The following is a 7,428-nucleotide window of genomic DNA, read 5'->3' as shown; positions in this document are numbered from 1 at the left end:
AAGGTTGTCTTTGTGGGTTTAATCCTTGAAGGATCGAGCCCATTTTTCGCACTGTGTCCTGGTAAAGCAGGTTCAGGCTACTGTCGTCGTCCATTAGGACTCTGGTAAGGTGAAATCCATCGATAATTGGGTCTAGGACCAGTGCGGCGAATCCGCCGTGACGGATGCTGGTGGGATGGTCCCTTCGATCGAAGGTGATCGGGCAGGAGGACCATGGGTTGAACTTTGGGGCGACTGGCTCCAACGCATAGACGTCCTTTTAGAGCACGCTTCCGCTCCCTTTTGGGGATGTGGGTTGCGTATATCATGTTCACCGTCCGAACTTGCGGGGGAAATCCCTTCTGTCCTTTGTTGTTCGGCGGCCGGGGCCCCTCCTCGTCATCGCTATGTATCCCCTTGTCTCTGGTCTCGGCACTTAACTTGCCTGCCTGCTTGAACACCCAACAATCCCTGTTGGTGTGATTGGCTGGCTGTTCGGGGGTGCCGTGTATCTGGCACGAGCGATCGAGTATCCGGTCTAAGCTGGATGGGCCCTGAGGGTTTCTTTTGAATGGCTTCTTCCGCTGACCCGATTTAGAGCCTCTGAATCCGGCATTGACTGCCGTATCTTCAGTATTGTCACCGTTAATGCGGCGCTTATGCTTGTTGCGACGTGACCTGCCGTTGTTATCCTTGGTATCCGAATTGCCGGGGCTCTTGGTTATGTTATTGCTACGAGCTAGCCAGCTGTCTTCTCCCGCACAAAAGCGGGTCATGAGTGTCGTGAGGGCTGCCATAGATTTCGGCTTTTCCTGTCCTAGGTGTCGGGAAAGCCATTCGTCTCGAATGTTGTGCCTGAAGGCTGCAAGGGCCTCGGTGTCCGGACAATCGACTATTTGGTTTTTCTTGGTTAGGAACCATGTCCAGAATTGTCTGGCTGATTCCTCTGGCTGCTGGATTATGTGGCTTAGGTCATCAGCATCTGGTGGTCGCACATACGTGCCCTGGAAGTTATCAAGGAATGCGGATTCCAGGTCCTCCCAACAACTAAGTGACTCTGCTGGCAGGCTATTATGCCAATGTCGAGCTGGTCCTTTAGGCTTGAGCGGGAGGTATTTGATGGCGTGTAGATCATCACCACGGGCCATGTGGATATGAAGGAGATAATCCTTGATCCATACCGTAGGATCTGTTGTGCCATCGTATGATTCGATGTTTACGGGTTTGAAGCCCTCGGGGATTTGATGATCCATTACTTCGTCTATGAAGCATAGTGGGTGTGCGGCGCCCCTGTACTGGGCTATATCATGACGCAGCTCGGACGAGCTTGGGCTGTTGTATTCGGCCGGGCCATACTTATTATGTCCCGCGTGACGGCTAGCGTCACATGAAGTGGGGCGCCCATGCGATCCGTAGATCGATCTTGTTTGCCTTGCCTTATTCTCCAAGATGTCTCGCAGGTCCGTTGCGTCTCCCCGTACTCTGGTATGTTTTGAGCGGTGTCGGGGTGCGGCTTGGGTTGAGGGCCTGAAGGCCTCTCTATCGCGGCCACGGGGTGGCCGATCAGGCGCATCGTACGCTGGTGATGTAGGTTTAGTTGCTTCCTCCTCAAGTTGGGGTAGCAGCCTGCGCTTTGGGTAGCTCTTGGATGGGTGTTCTAGTTTATACTCTTCGGCCGCCAGGTCTTTGGTCCATTTGTTGGCTAGCAAGTCTTGGTCAGCTCTAAGCTGCTGATGTTTCTTCTTGAGGCTGCTTGCCGTGGCTACGAGCCTGCGTTTGAAACGCTCTTGTTCGACGGGATCCTCTTGCACGACAAATTCGTCATCGTTGAGGCTTGCCTCGTCTTCGGAGGGAGGCATGTAATTGTCGTCCTCATCCTCTTTGTCGGCCGCTCTCCCATGAGGGCTGGCTCCTTCATCCTCCTGCACTGAATCCTACTGGAGGGGGTTGTCTTCGGCACTGTCCGGCGTGTTGTTATCTCCGGTGCCGGAATCGCCGTTTTTTGCTTTGGCGGGACTTAGAGCGGCGTCGCTGACGTCAGCGCTTGGGTTGCTTCTTGGAGGGATCATCCTCCGTTTTCTCCTCGCCATCCCCCTGCTTTAAGGGTGTCCACCATGTATATGTCATATGACGAGGTGGCTTTCCAGTTCCCTATAGGTGTTGGTTCTTGATCGTCTCCTTCATCGGCGTCCATGCCGTCGATGTCTTCGGAGTCAAAGTCGAGCATGTCGGTTAAATCGTCGACAGTGGCTACGAAGTGGGTGGTGGGTGGGCTTCGAATTTCTTCGTCGTCCGCATCCCAACCGTGTTGTCCGTAGTTCGGCCAGGACTCTCCTGACAAAGAGATAGACTTTAATGAATTCAGGATATCGCCAAAAGACGAGTGCTGAAAGACGTCCGCGACGGTGAACTCCATGACCGGAGCCCAATCGGGCTTAATCAGAAGAGGTGCGGGATTTACGGAGTCCGGATCGGAGTCCGGCACCTTGGAGTCACGGGCCTTGCGAGGGACTAGGTTGGTATCCGGCTCTATTGCCGTAGAGGTTGCAGCTTTCGGGGCGGAGTCCAACCGTCCGTCCCCGACTGGCGCAGTGGGCTCCGAGCTAATGGTCGGAGCGGACACCTGAGCGACGCTCTGGGTGTTATCCGATGGCAGAGCTAAATCATGCCCATCGTGACAGTGCGGCGCGCCCGGTCGTGGCTCGAATCCGTCGAAGATCAAGTCCCCGCGGATGTCGGCCGTGTAGTTTAAGCTTCCAAACCTGACCTGATGGCCAGGGGCGTAGCTTTCGATCTGCTCCATATGGCCGAACGAGTTGGCCCGCAGTGTGAAGCCGCCGAATACGAAGATCTGTCCGGGGAGAAAAGTCTCATCCCGGACCACATCGCGATTGACGAGCGAAGAAGCCATCGGGCCTAAAGGCGACGACACAGAGGAACTCTCAATGAAAGCACAAATGTCGGTGTCAAAACCGGCGGATCACGGGTAGGGGGTCCCGAACTGTGCGTCTAGGCGGATGGTAATAGGAGACAAGGGACACGATGTTTTTACCCAGGTTCGGGCCCTCTCGATGGAGGTAAAACCCTACTCCTGCTTGATTAATATTGATGATATGGGTAGTACAAGAGTAGATCTACCACGAGATCGGAGTGGCTAAACCCTAGAAGCTAGCCTATGGTATGATTGTTGTTCGTCCTATGGACTAGAACTCTTCGGTTTATATAGACATCGGAGAGGGCTAGGGTTACACAAAGTCGGTTACAATGGGAGGATATCTTTTTATCGTATCGCCAAGCTTGCCTTCCACGCCAAGGAAAGTCCCATCCGGACACGGGGCGGAGTCTTCAATCTTGTATCTTTATAGTCCGGGAGTCCGGCCAAAGGTCTTAGTCCTGCCATCCGGACACCCCCTAATCCAGGACTCCCTCAGTGAGTGTGTCCTCTTAGCGACCCATGTAGATCGTGGGTTCTCTCTGCCGCCGCATCCTTTCTTTCGAGGGTTTCTGAACTTCTTCGGGGCTCAGCTTCACCACTTCACACCCAATTCCGTTGCCTATCTTGTCGCTTTTGTATCTTTGTGCGAAAACTTCTTGGGTTGTCGGCCGCACTGGGGCCTTTTCAAACACATATTCACTTGTCGCTCTTAGACGGTGAAAAAGGCCAACCCAAACGATAAGAGAACTCAGGTAATCTAGATGTGTGGGGGTCTTGGGGTCCAGATGAGAAGTAAGAGTGCTTTCCCGGCTATGACCCTTCCCGAGTTAGTCAGAGGGTGGCAGTCGACCTGGTTCTACTGCCAAGACCAGCCGACGCCAGGGAAGTCGACTGGGCTCCCTCCCTTTTCTATGAGTCGAGTGAACAAGCCATCCTCTCTGAAAGTAGTTCCGGAGGAGAAGGCTCAGGTTAAAATGTTGATGGAGCGTGTAGTCCAGCTTATTCGCGACGGGGTGACTGGCATGGATCTTCTGGAGGTTTTCCTTCGGCGGCGCATCCAACCACTCCAGTACCGGGGCCACCCGATGTGGTTGTACTCTGGTACTGAAGACACCACTCGGGTCCACCCAGAGGAGGTCGATGATGCCACACTGGAGAGGTGGATGACTGCCATCACAGGGAACAAGGACAACCCTCGTGGAGCCAGGAGGATCCCGCCACTCGACCAATCTTATGAGGCGGACAAGGTATGACCACTTTTCTCCGATTGTACTCACGCTCCTTCTATTCTGTTTCGTCGCAGATCAGTCGATCGACTTTTGTCTTGCTCGTTGTCTCTCAGGAGACCACTGAGTTGTATTCGATGCCCAACGGGGCGGAAGCACAGGCCGAGGAGGAGGAAGGAAGTGGAGGTGAAAGTCAGGAGGAGTGGGAATCGGATGGTGATGAGGGTGATGAAGATGCAGGCTCCGGTGAGGAGGAAGAGGAGGAGGAAGTTGTGCCTCCCCATTCTGAAAGAAGGTCCAAGCTCGCCCACGACCCTGCGGTCAAACGCGGCAAGGGAGTCGTGCCTGCTGGGCAATCAACGAAACGCCCTCGGACGGCTTCACCGGCGTCGACTGAGAAGGCGTCGAAGCAGCCCCGAGCGGCCCCGGCAAAACCGGCGAAGGCCCTACCGAAGATGAGGTTGGAGATTCCGACTGTTTCTGGGTAACAACATAACTCGTGTTTTTTCCTTTTAACACGGATATATTCTTGGTCGACTCGATCGCTGACCGGCTGATTTTTGAAATCGCAGTGCTGCTACTTCTGAAACTTCAGCCAGGCATGAAGATCAAGAAATGGAAGATGCTGCTACTTCTCATCCTGGTATGATCTGCGCAGTTTCGCTTTTGGTCGATTGGATCTTTATTTTTGACTTTGAACTCCTTCTGCAGCTCCACCTAGCGTTATCATCGAACTCCCTGACGATGACGATGAAGCGCCACTGAGGCAGAGGAGGAGCAGGAAGGCGACTATGGGCAAGGCTGCTCAGGTTGTGTCAGCACCTGAACCACTGATTCCGAAGGGGAGCAATGTTGCTCGGGCTACCGTGTCCTTTGCGGAGCCGTTGACGGTTGCCCGCCCTTCGTCGTCGAGTGCTGATCCACCTTCTCTCTTCTCCATGTACCATGTCCCGGAGGACCAAGCAAGCGCTGCCAAAGAAGCCATTCGTCAAGCAGGGATCATCATGGAGCAGGTGAAAGTGATCCGAACCGCCAGCCAAGCAGCTTATGACGCGAGTTCAGCTCTTCAGAGCAATGTCCAGGTTAGTTGGACGCCGACTGAAAATCTTAATGTTTGTCATGCACCCACTGGGTGTGTCAATTGGAATGTCAGGATTAGTGGGGGCACGCTGAGTGCACCCACTGGGTGTAGTCTTCAGGACTACGGTGGACTGCTGGCAGTCGACTGTAGTCTTTGTGTCTTGAAATTTCTCACTTTTACTTGTTTCACTCAAACTGGTCGAGTGGGATCATGGAACCGGTGGGGGCACGCTAAGTGCACCCGCTGGGTGTAGTCCCCGAGACCGTGGTCGACTGCTGGCAGTCGGCTATGGTCTGAATAATTCTTCGTTTTTTTGTCTAACTGCTGACAGTTAGCTGCTTCCGGTCGACTGATCGACTCTGAGTCTAGCTGATAGAACTAGTGGGGGCACGCTGAGTGCACCCACTGGGTGTAGTCCCCGAGACTACAGTTGAATGTTTAGATTCAGCTGTAGTCTTAGAAATACTATGACTTTTCTCTTAGTCACTCGGAAGTGATCTGTCTTTGATGTCTGTCGACTGAACTTTCGCAGAAATCTTGTGACCTTGTTTCTCGTTATACCGAGTTGGAGAACAAGCATATCCAGCTTGAACTTGACCTGAAGCTTGTCCAAGAGAACTTCACGAAGTTGAAGGAGGAGGCAAAAGGTATGTTTGGTGAGAATCTTGACGACTGTCTTTGCTTCTTGCATGTCTCTGAGTCTGATCTTATTGTGATTTTTGTAGAAAAACTGAAGGATGCTCTGAAGAAGAAGGACCTTGACCTCGCCGAGGCGCAGAAAGCGGCTTCAGACAAGACAAAACTTGCCGAAGAGAAGTTGGCTTCTGTCAGCAAACTTGAAGAGGAAAACACTAATCTGAAAGCTGCTCTTGACGTGGCCAACCAGGAAGTCACTCGACTGAAGAATGCCAATATGGTCCTGAGCGACAAAGCTGGCAAACTGGCGGGAAAGAAGAATGACTTGGAGGTTTATCTGGGAGGACTCGCCAAGAAGCTATTCCTCATGCTCGAAGGTAACCTCTTATATCTGAGTGATAATTACTGACTTGCTGTAGGACCATTAGCTTATCCTTGAATCGTATCCACAGAATTCTGCCAAAACTTTGAAGAGGAGACTAGTCGAGTGGAGACTGGCTTGGATCCCATCAACTCTCCGGTGAAAGATGAAACCGCTATGAACATGCTCCGCCTCGAGTCTCACGTTGCTGCAGTGGTCGACTACCTTGCAAGACTGAAGGCTGCAACTCGCGCATCGACACATCACTCTGGCCAGAAGAAACGCTTCAGAACGACCTTGAGTCACTGATGACTCGACTGAACGAAGTTCCAAGTCGAGTACAAGAATGGAAGAAGTCTTCTGTCGGGTGTGGTGCTGACGTCGCTCTGTCCTTAGTCCGCGTCCACTGCAAGGAAGCGAGAGAAGACAAGCTGGTGTCTCTCAAGGTGGCCAACACCAGGAAGCATGACTTCCGTTCTTTCATGGAGACCTTCATCACTGCTGCCACTCGGATCGCAGATGGGATCGACCTGGACGAGTCTGTTGCGCCTTCCAGCCCTCCGCAGGAGGGGTAAAAAACTTCTATGCTTGATGGTTTGAATTTGCCTCGGAATGCCGAGTGATTTTTGTAACCGATAAACCTTAACAGGCTTGATGCCTGAGCACTTCTGGATCCGTAGGACGTTATCTGAACTTGGTTCGCCGTTGAAATACGTTTGCTTCTGCTTTCGAACAACCATCTTCCTTGGGTTGGAATATATACTAGTGTCTGTAATGCTCTTTTGCAGGTAGGAAAGAAGCGCAAATTGCAATCGACTTGTACTCGTCATGTTTAGGCGAGTGCTGGGCTGCAGCCAAGCCTCCGAGTGGGAAACTTGTTCTCCACTCGACCGGATTTTCGAAACTTAGGCGAGCACTGGGCTGCAGCTAAGCCCCCGAGTGGGAGGTTTGCTCTCCACTCAGAAGGATTTTTAGAAACTTAGGCGAGCACTGGGCTGCAGCTAAGCCCCCGAGTGGGAGGTTTGCTCTCCACTTGGAAGGATTTTTAGAAACTTAGGCGAGCACTGGGCTGCAGCTAAGCCCCCGAGTGGGAGGTTTGCTCTCCACTTGGTAGGATTTAGAAACTTAGCGAGCACTGGGCCACAGCTAAGCTCCCGAGTAGGAGGTTTGCTCTCCACACGGTAGGATTTAGAAACTTAGGCAAGCGCTG

This window comes from Triticum dicoccoides, chromosome 3B (assembly GCF_002162155.2).
Source record: "Triticum dicoccoides isolate Atlit2015 ecotype Zavitan chromosome 3B, WEW_v2.0, whole genome shotgun sequence".
In the NCBI taxonomy this organism is placed as follows: domain Eukaryota; kingdom Viridiplantae; phylum Streptophyta; class Magnoliopsida; order Poales; family Poaceae; genus Triticum; species Triticum dicoccoides.
The sequence above is the reverse complement of the archived record's forward strand: the minus strand, read 5'-3'. Positions refer to the sequence as shown.